The sequence below is a fragment of the Pogona vitticeps genome, chromosome 3 (assembly GCF_051106095.1).
Source record: "Pogona vitticeps strain Pit_001003342236 chromosome 3, PviZW2.1, whole genome shotgun sequence".
NCBI lineage: Eukaryota > Metazoa > Chordata > Lepidosauria > Squamata > Agamidae > Pogona > Pogona vitticeps.
The window spans coordinates 60110950-60132360 of NC_135785.1; the positions used below are offsets into that span (position 1 = coordinate 60110950).

Consider the following 21411-nt stretch of genomic DNA (forward strand, 5'->3'; position numbering starts at 1 on the left):
TATGTTGAGTTGTCCCACTGTTATGCAAACATGTTGCTGTTATGTGCCACCAAGTCAGAAGTGACTTATATCGACCTCAACAGTTGGTACAAAAATTGAATGACTGGGAAAGAAGCAAAAAATGTACAAATCTGGCCATATGTGGTGGCCATTATTTCTGAAAGCAGACTAACTTTCAAGATGGACATTGGAAAATTGGAGAAGAAAGCTAGTAAGATGTTGGTTTACAGTCTCCTTTTCACAGGCTTGAATATTAGCTTAAAACAGAAGCATATGAGCAACATACGTAGTATTCTGACATTGCAAACAGCACACTCTCTCCATATAGAATGAAAGATGTAGAAGGAACCTTGTATACTATCAAATCCCATCCTCTGCCATAAGTAAAGCATTTAAGGCATTTTCCTTTAGCCCCCTGAAACTATGGACACCATGGTGATGTTATGATAGAAATGACATTGCGCTAGTAGCAGCAACAAGTTATACATGGACATAGCATTACGACTAAATACTACACTGTATTTATGATGGCATAATTTTGTGCATTGTAGTGAAGTCGATGTTTTGGGTTAAATCTGAGAGATTATAAAAAGCAGTGTACAGTGTTTAGAAAATAATCACAGGGGGAGGGAGACCACAATGCCATTATACAAACATGGAATGATCTTACTGCAACTACTTAATGAATCCTGATTTCACTTAAAGACAATGCAGCAGTTGGTTAAAAGCTTTCAAATATTGTTTCAAAGACATTTCTTAGCAAACTTAGCAACCTGATGTTCCCTCAGTATGCACGACCATTAGCTACAACAACATGCATCATCCTTTGGGAGTTCTTGGGGTCATTTGCACAAATCGGACATTTTACAACATTACTATCTGGCAGTATGCCATGTAGCTCTTGCAGCTGTAATGATTTCAAGACAGAACAGAAAATAAAGGAGTAGGATTCAGAAAAAAATGCCCTTGACTAGGGGAACAATTTGTCCCAGGGAAATCTTGTGATATTTATCATTACTATTGAATAAAGTATTGCAGTTTGTTTCACATATATACTGTATTATATAGCCACAGCTGTGTGAATAACTATAAAGTTATTTGCTGAAGCAAACATTCCATAAAATTGGTCATAATTTTCTTAATAGACCTCTTGAGTCATGTTTTGATTGTCTTTCATATATGGAATGACAATGGTATTCTGGCATGCTTTTTTGATACTATGTGCAGTTATCCTGTTCTTAATGTCAAACAAGGTGTAATAGTCTTCTCTTGAGAAATGTCAGAAGCAACTGGTACATGTTGTATTTATATTGATTAAAGAAAAAATACACTAAGGCATGCAGCTAAATCTTATGATTTTATTTGGAAGTTTCATAGAAATAAGGAACTGGAGACAAACAAACAACTTTAGCATCATGATGTAATGGAAGCTCCTTCTGGCAGGATTTTCCTCAAGTTTTGCAATCCCTTTTTCTTCCTGTTTTGCAACTGAGTTTAATATATTTGTCAACAGGCATCTGTCTCCAATCTAGAACAGAAAACCTAAACCCACAACATCTTATTGCTATCATTGATGAAGCTACCTGAGTGGGGACTGGAAATCACAGTACCTGCACTGTGTTCGTAACATGAACTAGCATATTCATCAAGTAATGCACAATATTATTTTGGGTTTAGAAGGAGAAATCACTCTGTTTGGCACATGGACAAAACAGGACTAATTAGTGCATATTTTATTTTTAATTGTAACTATCATGTAATTGTGCAAAAGTGTTATTGTTGTATTTCTGGTACTACCATATGCATATGATAGATCTTTGTTAACTATATCAGAGAATTGCACAGTCTAAAATTATGGATGTATGTGAAATATAGGTAAAATTTTAAATAAATTAAAATGCAAAGATAATTAGACTATTTTGACCAGAAGCAGGCTACTTCAATAGCTTTATCTTGGCCATTTGCTAGATCTTCTTTTGTACACATGGTGGGGCATAACTTGCATGAACATTAAAGCTACATTGATTGAATTTCTCCATAATCACAGAAAATTTGTCCTATATCCAAGTAGCCCCATTTTATTTCATTATTCTCTGATCTTTCTGCTTTGCTAGGAAGTATATTAAGTGTCTTCCAGATAGTGTAGCCAGAGTCTTGTCCTGGTGGGAAACACTCTTCAGCATTTATCCATTCAGCAAGGTGTTTTGCTTTTGCTCTCCTAGCCTCTTCTGGTTTCATTGTTATCATCATCTTAGAAATGCAGAGCTAGAAAGGACCTATGGATCATCAAGTCCAGCCTATATCAAGGAGGCCCAGTGGAAATTGAAAACCTATGGCTCCGCAGCCAGAAACCTATACCACGGAGCTGATATACAGTATAGAGCTTGAGATGTGTGCACAATTTTCCCCCTCAAATTTAGCTGTCATCTAGGGACTGGTGTCAATGAAATGGATGGGTTTGGTGTTGTATTATCTTCTTTTGTTTGTTATTTGCTAGCACCTCTCAATGTCCTCTGAAGGGAAAATGCCAGCCAAATTATGGACTTTTTCAATGAGGGCAGGCTTTAGGCAGCCAGTAATAATCCTGCATGATTCATTAAGAGCTAGATCCACTTGTTTGGTATGTGCTAATTGATACCATATGGTGTCAGCATATTCTGCTGTGGAAGAGCATAAGGACAAAACTATTGTTCTTATTGTTTGTGGATGTGCATTCCAGCCTGACCCAGCCAGTTTCCTAAGTACAGTGGTGCCTCGCATAGCGAGGTTAATCCGTTCCGGATTAACCTTCGCTATGCTGAAGCATCGTTGAACGGGGCAGGGAATTCCATTGGAACGCATTAAACATGGTTTAATGCGTTCCAAACGGGCCGAATACTCACCGTTCAGCGATGCTTCTTAATGGCCGGCAGCCATTTTCGCGCCCTCCCCTCGCTTAACGAGGGCGCGAAAACGCTGCACGCGGCCATTTTGGGCCATTTCCGGGCTTCCGGCGGCCATTTTGGCCGCCAAACAGCTGATCGTCGGGCTTCGTTTTGCGAAGATCGGTAAGCAAAATGCTTACCAGTCTTCGCAAAGCGAATTTTGCCCTATTAAAAAAACGTTGAGCGATCGCATTAGCGATCCCAAAAAAGGGATCGCTATGCGATTTCGTCGTTGTACAGTGCGCTCATTAAGCGAGGCACCACTGTATGTTATTTCTGGTGGCAACTTTCTGTTTGATGCTTAGACAATGTTTTTTGTAGGTCAAAGTTCAATCCAGAGTGACACTCAGATACTTTGAGATAGGGCAATATTCCAAAATCTTACCTTCCCAGCTAACTTGGAGCTTTCTCTCTGCTTCCTTTGACAGATAACTTACTACCTTTCAACAGTTCTGGCTATAGGAGTTACCTGCAGTCTCTATTGTATATGTGAATCCATTTGTTTTGGAGGAGTGTTCTGCTGCCTTTTTTAATTCATTAAAAACATCAGAGCACAATGCAGCAATCCTATAATACTTTCCTGGGAATACTTACCAATTGAACTCAATGAAACTTACTAAGTAAGTATCAGTATATGATAAACAACTGGAATAATCATGAACATCAGTTATGCAAATTCAGGTTCACACTGGACAAACCCAACAGAATTCTGGCCATTACAATTACATTAAATGTTATCCTCTCGAACAGTGGTTCACAAACTGAGGTCCTCATATTTTCTTGGACCGCAATTCCCAGAAGCCTTCACCACTTCCTATGCTGGCTAGGATATCTGGGAGCTGGGGACATCTGGGGAACCCAGTTTGAGAACCACTGCTCTAGAATATGGCTTTCCAACCTGGGAGTCGTGTCCCCCAAGGGGGTTGCAAAGAGTTTTCTGGAATGTCCTTGTCTTTTCTTTATGTTAGAAACAATTTTTACAGCTTGAAGAAGCCTTGAGTCCAAGTTTTATCTGAGGGACTATGGTGCACATATGGGAGTCAGGAGCAAAGCCACCCAGGAGATGGGTGTGGGCAGGGTTCCAGGTGGGGGAAGCTGGAAGTGGAGGAATGGCTATTACATTGTAGAGGAAGGATGAAAAAAAAAACACTCATCTGCTCAGAAGAGCCTGGGACAGCACAGAAGAAGCCTGCAACCCTTCTTCTTGGACATGTGAAGCTTCCACCCAGTTGCCTCTGCCAATGGGAATTCAGGGGAGGAACCTGCCTTCACCAGTCAAGCAGTGTGAAAGTGAGGCAGCATAGGAAAACTCTCTTACTGTGGTGTAATGCTGTGGGCACTGTTTCTCTGAATTTTCTGGGCACAGGTCTACTTACCCTGTCAGCAAGTACCTTTATTGGGACAGGCTGTGCCTTGTGGTGTGCATTGGCTAGGAGGAGGAGGAGGAGGCTTGTAATAAAATTTGCAATGAAGCACATTGTGCTGCACAATACCTTGACGAGTCTGGTGAAGAAGCATAAACTTCACTTCTGTTTGAATGCAAACACCAACCTATTGGTGAGGGGGACTGGAGGGAAGTTGGGATGAACACTGGGTGGTGGGAAGGATTATGAGTGCCCTGCAATCTCCATCAAACCACTATATCTTATTTGTAACTACATGGATGACCATAGGTGGTTCAGAGGAATGTTTTAAGAGCAAGAAAAAGTCAGTTCACTGGGTAAGTAGATCAAAATCGAGGAAGGGTCTCTGGAAGAGACCAGAAGACCTTTTTCCAGCAAAGGCTAGCTAACTGCTTTTAGGAGGAATTGCAAGCATCTCCATTATTTGCATTTAGCATCCTCCCCTGCTCCCGGGTTTGAAAATGAAAGGTCCTTTTTTTCTCTATCATGTCAGATAATTACTGTTGAGCCTTAATCCTGTCCTCCCCAGCCAGTTTGTACACTAATAGTGCTCGTCTTTCCTGGGCATGGATCTTTCTGTAAGGAAACAGATATATCTCCCACATCCAGAAGATAGGTATTGGGCAGGCTGAGAGGTACAGGCCAGACTTAGAAGTAGCATTTAAAAAGTGTGGGATAAATAAACAAAAGATAGAAAGAAAGGAGAGAACTTAAAACAAGCCAGGAGAATTGACCACTCTTTGACCTGGCAGAGAGGCTTGTCATCCCACCTCCTGCCAGGAGTGGTGAGCCGATCACAATGTCTGGAGCGATAGGATGGGAGCGCGGACCCCGTAGCATTAACACATCAGTGAGTGGACCATCCGACCCCATGGAGCCGGACCCTCATTATCTCCACCTGTGTGGGGGTATTCGTATATGAATACGAATTCCCCCATCTCTAGTAAGGATGCATGTCCTTCCTTTATTTGCAGTGCAAATACTAAAAGTATAGTTGTTCTTTTGTTGCACAGCATAGTGAGTGAGATGTCCAAGTTCTGGGAGCTTTCTAACTCTAAAATGTATGCAGTCCCAAGAAGACTATCAGATATTGCTGTCTATTGGCCTTCAGTGGTCACCATACATAGCTGTTTGATTGCATTTAGACCAGGACTTATGCTTTCATGTATTCCCTTTTAAGAATATGCTGGGCTGTTTTCTTTATTCCATTAAAAATGCCTTTTTATGCAGATATGGTAGGGATCACAGGTTACTTGGCTATTATAAAAGGGAGTCATGACTAGAGATGGGGATATTCATATATGAATAAGAATACCCTTGCACAGGTGGTGATAATGAGGGTTTAGCCCCATGAGACTACACAGTCCACTCACCGATCCGCTGCTGCCGCAAGCTCCGGGATCCTTCCTATCACTCCGGAGCTTGTGATCTGCGAGTCACTCTTCGACCTGGCAGAGAGGCTTGTCGTACCGCCTCCTCCCAGGAGTGGCGAGCTGATCGCAAGCTCTGTAGTGATAGGAAAGATCCTGGAGCTTGTAGCGGCAGCAGATTGGTGAGTGGACCTTCTGGCCCCATGGGGCTGTACCCTCATTATCGCCACCTGTTCCGGGGGTACTCATATATGAATGCCCCCATCTCTAGTTATGGCTTAAAAAAAGATTGGGAAACACTGCTCTAGAACTATGCTGTACTGTACTGTATTTGTGAGTTTAACTATGCCCTTTTAACTAGTAATGAAAATACTGTATATACTTAGCATTTTAATGCAACAATAGGACAGTTGAATGAAACAGTTTTAAAATTTCATGAACTGTACTAGAGCTGTAATATTGTACATACTTACTGGGAAGTCTCACTGCCTAAATCAGTGGGACCTCAAGTAAATATGCATTAGTTAACATTTCCTCTTTTCTTTGATTCATGGCAAAGTTGTATTTTCCCCCTTCATCTTAACTTCTAGTTTGAACTTTTATATAGAGTTCTGCCAGTACAGTTCATTTGGTTAACTTTCCTGTGTTCTAGATGGCAGGAAACAATTAAAGAGGAATCAGGAATGAGTTTTAAGAAGAAGAAAAAGCCTTTTGCCTCTGCCAGCGCCTAGTGGCAATATAGAGCCTCTCTAGGAAGTAACATACTTTCCTGTCCTTTGGCTTTAGAGCTGCTGCAGTGTGTGTGTCTCCCTCTCTATGCAGCATTGTGAGATTTAACACTCCTACATAACGAAAAGGCAGACGTACAGGAAAACCAGGAAAGCTATCTGGTAAGGAATCTTCCATCAGTTTCTAAAATATACAAGCTATGGGAGGAAAAGCAGGAGGCATATCACCCTTGGAAGCTATTCTGCTGCATGCTTTTTATGTAAGGACTGCAGACTTGGATGATTATATGGTGGTTAGACTGCAAGAGACACCTCCCCTTTCCCTACCCTCAGAGTGCTTTTGTACAGTTAATTAGCATAAACTTTCATGCAAGAAGGAAAGTAATTAGGATTGCTTTCTCTTTTTTAGTGACACAAATATTCCTTTCCATATTCAAATCCAACCACAGTGAATATCAAATGATATAACAGCTGGCAAAGTCTCCATATCCTCGAGCAGTACTTCGTTTTGCTTCTGAATTTGAAAGCATATTAAGGTGATGAAATAATCTGGGAGGGAAGGGCCAGCCGAAGGTAGCAGAACTCGGCAGTCTTACAGCTTTCAATTAAAGGTTACATTTGTAAAGGCTTGTTTGTTAGAAGCAGCTTTCTGTTGTAAAAGAAAGTGAGGGGGCAAAAAGGGAAAAGTGAAGGTATGTAGTGGGAGGTGTGGGTGTGTCGGCTGTGTGATGTGAGTTGGAGTGTAAGAGAAATGGAAAGCATGTTAAGTGTGTTTATAGCAGAGGGAGAGGCTGGAAATCAGAGATAAAAGTATGTGTAATTTATGGAGAAAATACTGTAATTTTGAACATAATGGTTTGCGAAACCCCAGCCTGTAAATGCCTACTCGGAAATAAAAACGAATCATATGAATGGCAGTTACTTCCAAGTAAATGAATATGTTTGTAATCTAAATGCCAGTCAGGTCAATAGGATTTACTGATGAGTAGACGCAGGAAATGGAGTGGCTCTATGATATACAGAGCAAGAGTACTGTATATTAAAAGGGCGGAAACCTTTACACGGTTACTTGTGTGTAAACGCCACTGAACACAGTACGACTTACTTTGGAGAAAACATGCATACGGCCAGGTTAGACGCATGAAACAGGTGACTGCAGGGGTCGGGGACAGCTTGACGAAAGGCGGAGTTTGAAAGGAGTGGTTAGTTTATTTCAAAGAGGAAGGAGGTTAACATACTATTGAAGCGGATTGATTTTCAAGCCACGTACGAAAGTAATCCTGGGGAAACCTGTTTGCAGGATACAGGGATTTTACAACGCATCGGGCGAATGTAAATACAGTATATGTTAGAAGGCTAGAATTACAAGCCGCGTTTCCAGCAACTGTAGGGGTTGGGAGGTAACATGGAGTGGCCGGATTTTAATGCGGACAATAGAAGAGTTGCATAGGGAACGTGCAAGGAATATGGAGTAGCAGAGCTAAAGCGATTTAGGTGGCTGCAGAAGCACTGAGGAAAGAGGGAACTGCTCGCGCCTGGGGAGAGCTTCGTGGAAGGCAGGAGAAAAATCGCAAATGAACGCAATGGACCGGCTTCCTTACCCCTCAACTTTGCTTGGGTTTATTTACAAGCAGGCGTAGTATTACTCACACGATAGCACGAAGGCAAGCGCGCAACGCCTTTCGGCGAGCGCTTATCTTCGGGTTGGGCACTAAAAGGAAGACTTAAAGTGCGTACGTGAAACCGCCATGATTTAAGCGGTGTTGTTATAGCTAATATCCAGGTGGATGTAAAGGAAGCTGCGTTGTGTGTTCCAGGGTAGTGTTTTCGTGTGAGCTCTACACTTGGAGATTTAAACACTAGAAGCAGCGACGGGAAGGTTATAAGCAACGTGCACCTTAAACGTGTGAAAACGCCCCCTTTCGTGGAGGATATGGTGGTGGGGGCATTGGCTGGAGACGCATCTTAAGTGCTGCGTGGAGAAAAAGGGCGGGGAAGTTGACTTCCCATTCTGGAGATGGAGGTGATATGAGTGTGTGAGGGACGTGGTGAGGATGGTGGTCAGGGACGTTTTGTGAGTACTGTACTCGGCTCAAACGGACCCGCCCCTCGGTCTCTGAAGAGCCTCCACCTCTCTGGTGTCGTCGTCGCCCGCCTCGCCTGTGAGATAACAAGCTGCCCCCTTTCTCCAGAAGCTACGGGACGCGGCGGCTTTTGGTTTGGTTGGAAGCCTAGAGCGACCACTCCGTGGAACCGCCCGTCTCACTCCCTGACACCCACCCACCCACCTACCTACCCCCCCGACATAGTGAAGAGGAGATCGGGGGGGGGGGAGGCAGGGAAATTCAAACTCGAACAAGCGCTGGCCGTGCCTCGAAGCCTGAGGGCGGGCGAAGCGCGCGAGGGAATGCATGAGGGCCTCTAGGGTGCTGCCAGATAGTGCGCCCGTTCCGGCCGACAGCGGGAGGCGGGGCGTGCGGAGAAGGGATCTTTCCTGCCAGATAGTGAGGCGGCTCCTGAGCCGGCCCCCGCCCGGCCTGGCCTCTGGGTTGCGTCGGCGAGGCGCGCCCCTCCCCTGAAGGAGGGGCTGCTGCTCCCGCGAGCCATCCAGGGCAGCAGAGGCAGCAAGAGGGAAACACAAAGGCGCGGGCGCTGCTGAGGTAAGCTGCTTCTCTGCCCTCCTTCCCTCGGCGGGGGCCTGGCGGCGAGCTGCTACATGCCAGGGGCCCTCCTCCTCCTCCCCCCGTTGCCCCTTTACTCAACTTTTGGGGAGAGGCTCCAAGAGCCCTTCTCTCGCTTGCGAGGATTACCTCTGCGGGGAAGCTTTCTTGGAGGACGCCGTGGCGACGACCATTGGGCTCCGTTCGCCTTCGCATCGCCACTCAGGTCAATCTTCTGTTTTCCCTCCAGGGCTTATGACTCCTTTCGCTTTTTTTTTTTTTTTTTTTTTGCTTACGGGTGTTATCTCGCGCTTCGAAAGGCTGGTGTGTGTGTGTGTGTGTGTGTGCGTGCAGGAAATGGGGAGAGGAGGGGGTGTTAGCCCTGTCGAAGAAGGAAGGGGCCTTGGGCGCCTCCACACTTGGGAGCCACCTTTACGTAGATTTGGGCAACAAGAATGTGTGACACTCTCCGGGTCGATTCTGTCCATCTGCTAGAAGACCTACTCTCATTTGTGATGCCCCTTAATCATCTTTTTTTTAGGGGTCGGGGGTTCATCCATATTTGTAACTTCTAGGCTGTGAGAGTCGCATGGATTGGATATGTAATTCAAAGCCTGTTGATGGCATGGAGACGTTAGGGGCGTTACTGTCACCCTTGTGATAACAATTTGTTCTCTGTGACCCCATTGTTAATGAGTTAATTACTCTCGGGTCACCTTCATGTATGCTGTAGGAATTGTAGCCTAATAATCTGTTTAGTCTGGAATGTCTACCCGTGTCTTGTCTTCTTGAAAACCCTCTACAGAATTTATTATTCTATATTGTAGGCGGTTGATACTGTATCCGTCTCTTTTTATGTGGTCCCTTTGCACGGATATCTGGTCTATGTTTAGTTCGTTTTCCTGTGTGCTTCCCAGTGAGGTGGGTTTGCTGCGTTATGTTCAGTGGACTTACTATTGTGTCTTGGCATAGGGCAGTTTTATGGAGAGCAATCTGAGGTGCTGCATGTTATGTATTGGCATGGCTTTGATGTTTGTCTTTTTGTTGGGCTATGGTTTAATTACTGTATTCAGGTTTGAAGCTGGAGGTTGGGAGTTCAATTCCCCACTGTGCCTCCTGGGAGAAGAGCCAGCCTGTGTAGTCATAAACAAACTGCACAGTCCCCAGCACTGATAGAAGAGGGGAATGGTCAACCACTTCTGAGTATTCTATACCTGGAAAACCCTGAAAATGGTTGCCATGAGCCAGAATTGACTTGAAAGTACCCAATTATTATTATACACTGTTTTTATTTTTATGTTTGAAGTGCATCTCATGCTTCAGTGGTGAAATTCTCATTCTGTACCATGGATAGGATATGGGCTGATTTTGGTGCCCTTTGCAGTTCAGTTTCGTTAGAGTTCATGCACAAGTATGCGTAGATTATTTGTGTCCTCATTGTTCCTTTAGAGCAGGAATGATGACGTTTATTTTTCTTGGGCAGAGGCAGGACAGTTAGTTGCCAGGTGCAGATCAGATCAACTACTGTATATAAGTAGAAGAATATTTGCAGAATGGACTATTTGTTTCTCCTTGCAAGGTGGTCCCACAGTGTTTAGTGAAGCAGGCATGTGAATATACTTGCAAACCTACTTAGCATCCTGTCCAGCTGATGTTGGAATTAGAAAGTTCTGAGACTAATACATTTTTCTTGACTACTTGTGTGTACTTTTATCAGCAGTATGACTACACAAGATAAAAGCATGATATTCTGTATCATGGCACATTCGGCATGTGGCGTCATGGTGTAAATATGTTGCCATCCTGTTGTAGCAATATCTCTGGAAATACTTTATTCTAATTCTTGATTAACTGCTTTTCTGATCTTATATTAAATTTCTCTTTAAAATTAGAATATTATGGCATTGTAATTCAGTGGTTTATTTTGCTGGGTGATATTTTATTAGAGGTAGAGGGGTTGTTGGTGAGGAAGAATTATAAGTTCTAATAATACAGAACAGGGATGATTTTATTGCTTCCATGTAGGTTATGTACATAACAATTTTTAGATTTTGTTTTCCAGTACTCTTAAAATTTAGTGAGTGTGGAAATGCTAGATAATCATGTGAATGAAATCATTGACGCTCCTATTGGTTTCTTACCTTTGTGGTCCATTTGTAAATATAAAGTTGCCAAAGTTAAGACTATAAAGCCAAAGACAGTTTTCTAGCCATGAGTTGTGACCTTATGAATACATGAAGTAAATCTCTTTTTGTAATCCTGGTGATATAGCAAAAGCAAGCTGTATAATAAATACTTGGGGAGGAGACACTATATATGACATCTGGATAGTTTTTGACTTTGCAAATGATATGGTTGTAAAGGAGTATTCCATAGTGAGCCTGTGAGAATGTAGTGGGTAGAGTATCAGACCAGGACTCAGGAGACCTGGATTTAAATCTCCAGTTGGCCATGAAAACTCATAGATGGATGTGTGCAGCAATGGTAAACCACTCCTTGAAGATTTTATGTAGCTTGAAAATCCTGCTGCTGTTGTTATTGTTACATGTCATCAAGTCGCCTCCAGCTTACACTGACCCTATGATCTCCAAAATGTCCTGTCTGAAACTGCTCTGCTAATCTCTTGTAAATTCAAGCCTGTGGTTTTCTTTAGGGAATAAATCCATCTCATATTTGCTCTTCCTCTTTTCCTGGTACCTTCAGCCATTCCCAGCATTATTGTCTTTTCCAGAGAATCTTGCCTTCTCATAATAAGTCCAAAATAGGACAGCCTGATTTTCAACATTTTTGCTTCCAGAGATAATTCAGTTTTGATTTGCTCTAGGACCCATGTGTTCATCTTTCTGGCAGCCCAGAGTATCTGCAAAGCCTCCCCCAGCATAATCTTTCAAACAAATCAATTTTTTCCTGTCAGCTTTCTTTACTGTCCAAATTTCACACCCATATATGGTGCTCAGAAATAAAAGAGTGTGGATTTTCTTGGTCTGGGTCTCCAGCAACACATCCTTACACTTGATGATCTTTTATAGTTCCTTCATTGCCGCCCATTTGAAGTCTCAGTCCTCTGATTTCTTGGTTGCAGGCTCCATTTCAGTTGATAGTTGGACCAATGTATACAACATCTTTAACAATTTCAATTTCTTCATCATCAACATTAAAGTTGTGTAGTTCTTCTGTAGTTGTGATTTTTGTCTTAATGTTCAGCTGCAATCATGCTTTGACATTTTCTTCTTCCACTTTCACTAAAAGTCATTTCAAGTCATTGGTGCTTTCTGCTAGTAAGATGGTGTCATATGCATATCTTAATTTCTTAAGCTTTCCTCCATCAGTTTACACTTGACCTAAGTCTGAATCTAGTCTGGCATTCCATATGATATGTTCTGCATATAGACTGAACAGATAGTAGATAACATGTGCTTTTGTCTGACACATTTGCCTCTGGGAATCCTTTCTGTCTCACCATGTTCTGTCCTAACAGTAGCTTCTTGTCCATAATGCAAGCTATACACCACAAGAATCAAGTGCTGAGGCATACACTTTTTTTCAAAACAACCCATACTTGTTCTGAAAAAAATGTTAAAAACCCTGCTAGGACCATCATAACTCATAGGTGAGTTCACGCATGATAACAGACTTCTATGGTGACTCTGCTAACTTTCATATTTTAACTTTGATCAGAATTATTATATGAATATTCTTCTTGTGTCTGTTATATGCATCTGTTTGGAAAGGTTTTCCTTTGAGATGTGTGTGAAAATATATATTCCAGGAAGTAGTATATGTTTTCAATTAAATTAATTAAGTTCTAATCATTGTTGCTGAATATTAAGTATTATCACTGTGAAAACATCCTACAGGTGTGGTAACTAAGATTACAGTGGAATTGTGAGACCTGCCATTTTGCATGTATATGTAGAAGATCCAAATACTATGTTGGTCTGATAGATTGCTGTTTTTCATACTTTTAGTTTTAGCATAAAAGATTGAGGTGAGATGATTTTGCAGGCATTCCACAATGTTGAAAGATGTCAAGCTTTGTCTTCCAGATGAAAAAGCAATGAACAGTGCATATTCCTTTTTTCTTTACTTCTGTGGTCTGTGTTAGAATCACTGAGGTAAATTGAATGTGTCTGTCTATTATAGAAAATTATGGGATAGCATGAAGAATGTCTAGCAGTGGACTGTCTTTGTTTGGAAAAGGGCTACCAGGATATTTGCTTTAATTTCAGAAAGTCATGGTAGTAAAGGGAGAGACACTTTTAAGTTCATTCTGCTTGTTCTTTTCCTTCTTGGTATAAAAGGGGAAAGATCACTGAGAAATGTGTTTGCTAACTGGTTCGTATTTCATGTACTGCAAAATATTCCATTGAGGAAAGGTATTTTAAATGTAAAGAAAGCACTCCCATTTTAAAAAATGCTCACTTTTAGCCTCCAGAATTTGTTGCTAATAATTTTTCTGAATTAGCTGGCTATTTCCCCTTGTGTTTTTCTTTTTAATTTTAATGACAATTTTCCAATTTCTCCCACCACCCTACCAACTCCATTTTTGAAGGTTTACATCTTGTGTTTTCATGATGTATTTTCAACAAATTGCTTGTTGCAGTTCATTTTTATAGGGAAAAAGAAGAGCAGAGTCATGGAAATTTAGTAGGATAGAAGGTGGGGGAAGAGCAGGAGAAATGTTGGCGTTTTTCAGAATAATAGATCTGTGGGTTGTGAAACATTCAGTAATTCAGTATAAGTACTGTAATCTGTTAACTAGAATTACAGTCCAGGAAATCTGTGTGATGTTATCTTGCTCATACGTGGTCAGTGGTTCTTAACCTTGGGTTACTCAGGTGTTTTTGGACTGCAACTCCCCAGAAGCCTTCACCACCAGCTGTGCTGGCTGGGGTTTCTGGGAGTTGCAGTTCAAAAACACCTGAGTAACCCAAGGTTAAGAACCACTGTTCTAAATGATGTGTACTTTTTAAAAAGAGACTGGAATAACAGCTGCACAACAACAGAGAAGTAGGAAGGTGTTATGGAGAAACATAGGGAGGTCCAACATAAGAACTGCATCCCAGATTCTTCTTCCCTGGATGCTGTATATCCCATTTAGAATCTGCTGATTATTAAAGCACTTTATATGTCTTTACCTTGGGGTCTGAGCCCCTGGAAGAACGATGATCAGAATCCAAGGAGTCATTGATCCATGTGTACTAAGGTATGAATCGGGTGCTGTGAACGATTGTTTCCTGAAGAGAAGACTTGTAAGCTTCTCTGTGCATTTGGATCTTGCAATATGATGAGCCTTTTGGGTTGTAGCCAATGTTAGCACATCTTCAAGTGGTTCTCTACAACATTAAAGGAAAAGACTGGTTTAAAAAGAAATGAAGCTAAAATTGCCATAGTTCTAGGCTGCCAGTTTCTGTACTCTGGTGAATCCAGATTCTTTTATTTACATTGCAATCACAGCCATGCAGATGTTCAGACCCCATGATACTGGCTGTTAGCCAAGATATGGCATTCATTCTTACTCTGCAGGTGTCCATGATCCTCTGATTGATAGAAGCTGGGAATGAATGGTAGAGAATGAGTCATTCTGTATTTTTTTTTTCTGTTTCCTCCAGATTTCATGGTAGTATTTGGTACTCTGATTACTTAATTGAAAATAACAAAGAACATCTGAGTTGTCTTTATAATTTGACAGCACAAAGCCCATCACTCTGTTTATCAATACAGTACAGCTGAAATGTATCACAGGAGATTTCTTGCCCTGCTTGAGGTTTTCAGTGTACAGTAGTTTGTTATCAGCATGTAGTGATTTTAAAATGATCCAAAAATGCATGCTAAGAAAACTAAGGTTGTGGTAATAAAAGAACAACAACAATCAATTCAAGAAATACAGTAAAAGATCCTGTGATCGGGTTTGTTTAAAATTTGAGGCAGTTCCTCGCTTTTGGCGGGAAATAAGGACAGAGGATTGTCAGTCATATTTTCAACTTTGATTTTATTAACTCTTGATTTCTCAACAATTATTTCTACTGGGTCAAAACATGATATGTCTGGTAATGGGCCATAACTAGGTGAGGCCAACTCTCTGGAAAAGTCCGGGTAACACATTGGGATGCTGGACTAAAACCATCGCTGTTGGTGGGTTTCCGTAGAGGGGTGCTCCTCACCGCACAGATGGTACCACAGCATGGGTGTCTCGCCCAGTCTTCTTCTTTAGGTGGTCTGTTGAATGTAGAATCAGGTCTTATTATTTTCTTGCCTCATCCCGGGCCCTGTGGAAAGATGAAAACGGTATACTCCTGAGTCTCATACTCTGTCTCTCCTTCTCTCTTTGGTTCTGGGTCTGGCAATAAACCTCCAACCTTCAGGTTCAGAAAGTCCTGTTGAGGACGGCTCACTGTGCTGCAACTGTCCTTCACAGATCCAAAATAAAAATGTGAAGTGTGTTGACAAATATAAATAATTTGGAATTTGGTTAATGACCAGTAGGATTGTAGCCATGCAATAAAAGATAGAATAAAGATGAGGTAGTTTTTCCTAACATTTCGCCAGTCTTTGTGGCCAGCATCTTCAGAGGACAGCAACCTGTGCTGGTGAGGTAGTTTCCTTAAGATGAAAAATGTAATATGAAACAAACACAGCTTCAAGAAGCTGTGCTGCACAATGCTGTGTATTTTGCTATATGACAAAGGGTCATGAACATCAAAACAGACTAATACATTGAAGAAAGAAACATTTAAAATTTGGATTTGTTCTGGGATTGTAATAATTTCTTGAATTCAGAGTAACTAGTATGTATGTAGGAAAATGAAAACCATGTAGATATAAAATGCAGAAGCTAGGATATTTTGATCATAGAGTGAAAAAGAGAAAGTACAGATTATATTCGCGAAGGCTTTCATGGCCGGGATCTAATGATTGTTCTGGGTTTTTCGGGCTCTTTGGCCATGTTCTGAAGGTTGTTCTTCCTAATGTTTCGCCAGTCTCTGTGGCCGGCATCTTCAGAGGACAGCAAGCACAGAGCACAGATTGCTGTCCTCTGAAGATGCCGGCCACAGAGGCTGGCGAAACGTTAGGAAGAACAACCTTCAGAACATGGCCAAAGAGCCCGAAAAACCCAGAACAACCAAAGTACAGATTGTTACAACTGATGATTCAAGGTAAAATAAAAGTGAAAAGAAGAGCAGGAAGAAGACCTGATTGAATGAAAAGCCTGGCAGACTGGTTTGAATGAAGTAAAACTTTTAGAGTTGCCACTTCTGAACTCAGAGGTGTAGTGATGACATTCCAGCAAGACCTTTCAGCCTTATAATTAGAATAATTTATACTGTGCCTTACATAAAAATTCTTTAAATAATTTGAAATATATGATACCTGTCGCTGTTACTACGTAAACTGTGTCTACCACAGTTCTTTCCTGATTTTTCAGCATATTCAAAAATCCTGTGTAGCAAACAGTTGAACATTGTTTAGGCATTATTGAATCTGACAGTTGACCGTGCTTAGAAGAAATTGCCTAACCCCATATCCCGCACTGTTGCTTCCTTCAGACTTTCATCCCAGCATGTAGAGAGGTTCTTGCTTGTATGTAGGCTCTTCATGTGAGCAAGTGCCATGGAAAATCTGAGTTCTTGCTCATATTAAAACTATACGTAAACAGGACTCTCTTCTTATCGGGCTCAGACCTGAAAGCAGGAAGAAAGCAGCAGTGATGGATGGGGCTAGATGCTCCATTTTAGATGTATTCAGAACAATGGGTTCTGTAGTCCTTAAATTAGAGGTATGGTGACAGATGAAAGTAACAACTTGAAAAATTTAGGTTTAATGTTCATAGTTATGTAGGCTAGTTGAAGTCAGTTGGAGTTACTTCTGAAGAAGTATGTAAAATCCTATTAGAGAAAGGGTACCTGACATGCCTTTTAAGAAGACGTTTAAATATTCTTAGTTTAATGAGTAGCACTTGTTTCTACAGTTTGAGTACCCAGATTGAACCTAAAGGAAGAATAATAGTTGATGGAGTATATCCTGATTTTTATCTGGATACAGAGGTGTGCCAACTCTGATTTGTCTTGTACAGTTCCTGCCAAGTATAATTAGATACATTGTACATATACAAGCTTTATTTATTTATTTATTTATTATTCGATTTCTACTCCGCCCCTCTAGACAGAGTCTACTCTGGGTGGCTTACAAGCAGTTATAAAACGTCATTAAAAGTCATCAAAGCAATCACATAGTTAAATCAACAAATTTAAAAGTTCAAGATGGGGAAAAGGAAAACTAAAGAGAAAAAAAATCTGTTGGCTGGATGGAAGGCCTGCCTAAAGAGCCATATCTCTAATTGAGTCTTAAAAACACCCAGCAAGGGTGCCAGGGTGATTTCCGACGGCAAGGTGTTCCATAGTCGAGGGGCCACTGCCAAGAAGGCCCGGTTTCTTGTTCTTTCTTTCTGGGCCTCTCTCGGCATTAGGCCCCTCAGCCATCTTTCCTGGCTAAAATGAGTGACTAGGGTAGATGTGGGTGGGAGAAGGCGTTCCACCATGTACAACACATGCGTATTGCTGATGCAGTAGTAATTACGAAGGGCCTAATTGTTAAGTTTAGTAAGAGGGCATAATCGGTAGCTGAGTCTATAAAATATCATGTTTTATTTTTTTATTAATATACAGTTATTTATGAGACATAAGATCCTTTGCCTGGGACACATGCGCCCATTGGAACCAGCAGTCAAGGTAGACATTTTCATAAGAGCTACAGTGTTTGGTGAGACCTCTGCATATGATGACAGTTGCATGCCAACCCCTGATAGGAATCTGCAACAAAAGAAAGTGAAAGATAAGGCTGCATTAAACCACATGTTTAAAGTTCAATGTGACTTGTCCCAAGGATGGATTGTGTACTAAATTAGTGTACAGGCATTCATCCTAAACTAAAAAATTCCAGTTAGCAAGAAATATTCATAATATACACTTAATGATTAACTAATAACATTTGCAAAGCCTTACTGCTTTGAATCTGTTTTGATGTTCCTTTTGTTTACTGTCTTTTAGTGTAGTATTTGTTTGATCCTTTTTAGTATTTGAATGCTTAGTCTTTTTAGCTTTAAATATTGTCTTTTAATAATGTAAGCCACCTTGGGTCCTTCTGAAGGAGAAAGGTGAGGTTAAAATAGTTTAAATAAATAAATAGTGTCCTGCCCCCCCCTTTTTTGTTGTTGTGGCTAATTTTTATTTTAGTCATTACTTAAAGGTCACTTAATTAGATCCCTTGATAATGGTTGTTAAAGGCCTACAAGAAAGTACTAATTTCATTGGGTTTATAGTGTTTAATTTATGAAGTCTTTTTCATTGAGGCTGATTTTTTTCCTGTCCAATCCAACATCTCCCCAAGAGATCTTATTTAAGTGAGACTAATGAATAGAAGTGACTTGCCTCAACTGAAGTAATGTTGTCATGCATCTATCTTAATGGAAGCATGATTGGTTTGTATAAGTGGTGCTTTAACAGATGTTGGAGGTATCATACTCTTAACAAAAACATGCTGTGTTAGTATAGTCTTGCAAAGCCCCACTGCTAGAAGTGTGTTCCAAACTTTCTCTGTCTTGTAGTATAGGTTTGCAGTTAATAGATAGTTGGTTCCAGCAGTGTGATCTCTGTTTTTCATGCATATGAATAATACAACAGTTAAGGTTACGGAAATTAAATGACCTCAGGTTTGTTTTAAAACTAGCTTTTGAATCCCAGACCAAATAAAAGTTTAACTAAACAAACAAACAAAAATATGTATATTTCAGTCAGTGTCCATTGTGGAATTTAAGGGGAGAAATAGTAATGGAATATCCTTCAGGAATTTTATCATTAGTATGTCATAATCTGCCTGTTTTTATGGTAGCAGATCAATACATTTTTCCATTCTAACACTGGATTTTAAAAAGTAGTGATAGAATGGAAGTCATTGGTCTCATTAGCACTGTTTGAATAAGAGTTGCCACAGTTGACTGGCACTGTCAAAAATATACAGCAATGCTCTGTATTTGGAAAGTCCCAATAGGACAGATTTTTTTCAAATTTGGGTGATCCCACATTTATCAATCTGAAAATTAAATGTATGCTTACCTATTCTGGTGATCGCCTAAGGTACTTGGGACTGACTTTAGTATAAAGGTTATAATAAACCTGTTCTAGGTTTTAATTTCCTTTGAAGGACCAGATTTGGCACTTGCAGGTGAAATTGTATCCATCTCAACAACTGAGAGTGAGGTAAGTGCTGTAGGAAGGAACGTCATTACAGTGGTGGCATGACTTATGAACATCCCTACTTACGACCATTTCGAGTGACGACCAGCTCCGGCGCAAAATTTGGCTTCTACTTGCGACCGGAGCTTCTACTTTCACTCTACACAAGTATGCACTTCCCTTTCTACTGTGAATTACAACAAATGCTGTATTATTTTACTGCCCAAGCGTTATAAGGCGAAGCGGATTTGTCAGTTATCTTTTTCTTCAAATTAAATATGAATAGCAAAGATGGTTTAAACAGAATAACCAACCTAATTTGCATATTATTATTTTTGTTTCACAACAAACCTATTTTCGTTTTTTGAAAATGCTGTTTTCCTTTGGTATTTTGCTCTTGTTCTTAATCCAAGCTTTTACATTATTGTTACCTTAATCTTGAGCTAGCTTGTTTGCTACAATACAAGAACAAAGAATAACTGATTTATGTAATGTTGGATTTAGTATATACAGTGGTGCCCCGCTTAACGATGTTAATTGGTTCCAAAAAAAAACATCGCTATGGGAAAACATCATTAAGTGAAACACCATTTCCCATAGGAATGCATTGAAAACCGGTTAATCCGTTCCAATGGGAACGGATTGCCATCCTTAAGCGAAAATCCCCATAGGAAACATCGCTAAGTGAAACAATGTTACCCCCAAGGGAAAGCCATTCAAAAGCACTGAAGCCGGCTTCAGTGCTTTTGAATGGCTTTCCGATGTCTGTTTTCGCTCATTTTTAAGTGTCTTAAAATGTTTGAAACCTGTTTTAAATGCTTGGATTCGGTAGTGCACCTTGTGAAACATGTGCAGACTTAATTTGGTTTTGTTCTGAGTCTTCGTTAATTTTTGGTGATTTTTTGTTTTCCCCATTTAAATCCATTGAACGGAGAGTCCAATGGTTTTCAATGAGGGAAAAAACAAAAAATCACCAAAAATTGACGAAGACTCAGAACAAAACCAGATTAAGTTTGCACATGTTTCAGAAGGTGCACTACCGAATCCAAGCATTTAAAACAGGTTTCAAACATTTTAAGACACTTTTAAATGAGCAAAAACGGACATCGTTAAATGAAATTCCCCCATAGAGAACATCGTTAAACGATGGGGAAATTTCCTCAAAGAAACCCATCGCAAAGCGAATACATCGTTAAATGAAGCAATCGCTAAGCGAGGCACCACTGTACAGGCAAAAAAGTACCGTGAAACTGCTTGAGAGAGATGCCATTATCCAGTATACCTACTTGCTGTAGGATGTAATCTCATCTCCCACTTTTGTAATATAGACTTTATGCTGCTTCCATTGACTGTGGTTAAGTAAAATACTATCTTGAGTATATTCTGCTTGAACAAAGATTTTGTTTAAGATCTTAGAAACAGCAAGTCTCTCTTTTATGCAAGATGACCTTTGATACATATTGGCTTCAGGTTTCAAAAGGATCTGTTGTAAAAGATTTTGGTTACAGCCCTCACCTAACTATAATATACTAGTAGTTAATGGTCAAAACATGTTTGAAGTAGAAAATCAAGGAATGTTTGCCCCATCTATTAAAGGTTTATATGGATGTAATTGGTTCTTTTTGAATGGAATACTTACACAATCCTTATCTATTTATTGATTTGAAGCATAGCAGCCATCTGATACAGACTTTTCCCTAAATACAAAGTTGTTGAGAGTAATTTTATGAGTGCACAATAAAAATAAACTCTGAAGTGTATTATGTTGCTTATTGATTAACTTGGGGGAATGTGTAACCTGCATATATTTCTATATTGGGAAGGACAGCGAAGGACGGGGTGGGCAGTGTTTTGCACATACAGTTTCAAAGTAATAGTGGGCATTTTCTTCCAAACACTTTGGATATTAACTTAGATTTATAAGTCAAATCGTTTTCATTTCTTATTGAGAGTCATATGTAAGTGCTTTCGAATGTGAGGGGAATGTCAGTCATCAGATTTACTATCATAAACTGCAATCTTGTACATAGTGCTATGCATGAATAAATATAACACTGGTACATTAAAAGCTGAAACACTCAAAATATTAAATAT

At 40.5% G+C, this 21411-nt stretch overlaps 1 protein-coding gene across 22 annotated transcripts in view; it reads left to right on the forward strand.

Annotated features, from left to right (window-relative positions):
• Positions 1-6330: 6330 nt before the first annotated feature.
• Positions 6331-21411, forward strand: part of ADD3 (adducin 3) — a 125224-nt gene continuing 110143 nt past the window's right edge. For 6 of the 22 annotated variants that reach the window (XM_020779811.3, XM_078389504.1, XM_020779812.3 and 3 more), the window contains exon 1: positions 6331-6587. The gene's annotated coding sequence lies outside the window, so the exon portion shown is untranslated. Of the gene's footprint in view, positions 6588-6995; positions 7118-7640; positions 7758-8261; positions 8500-8945; positions 9312-21411 lie in introns of those variants that run through there. The other 16 variants (XM_072995569.2, XM_078389505.1, XM_020779805.3 and 13 more) reach the window with 11 other exon arrangements.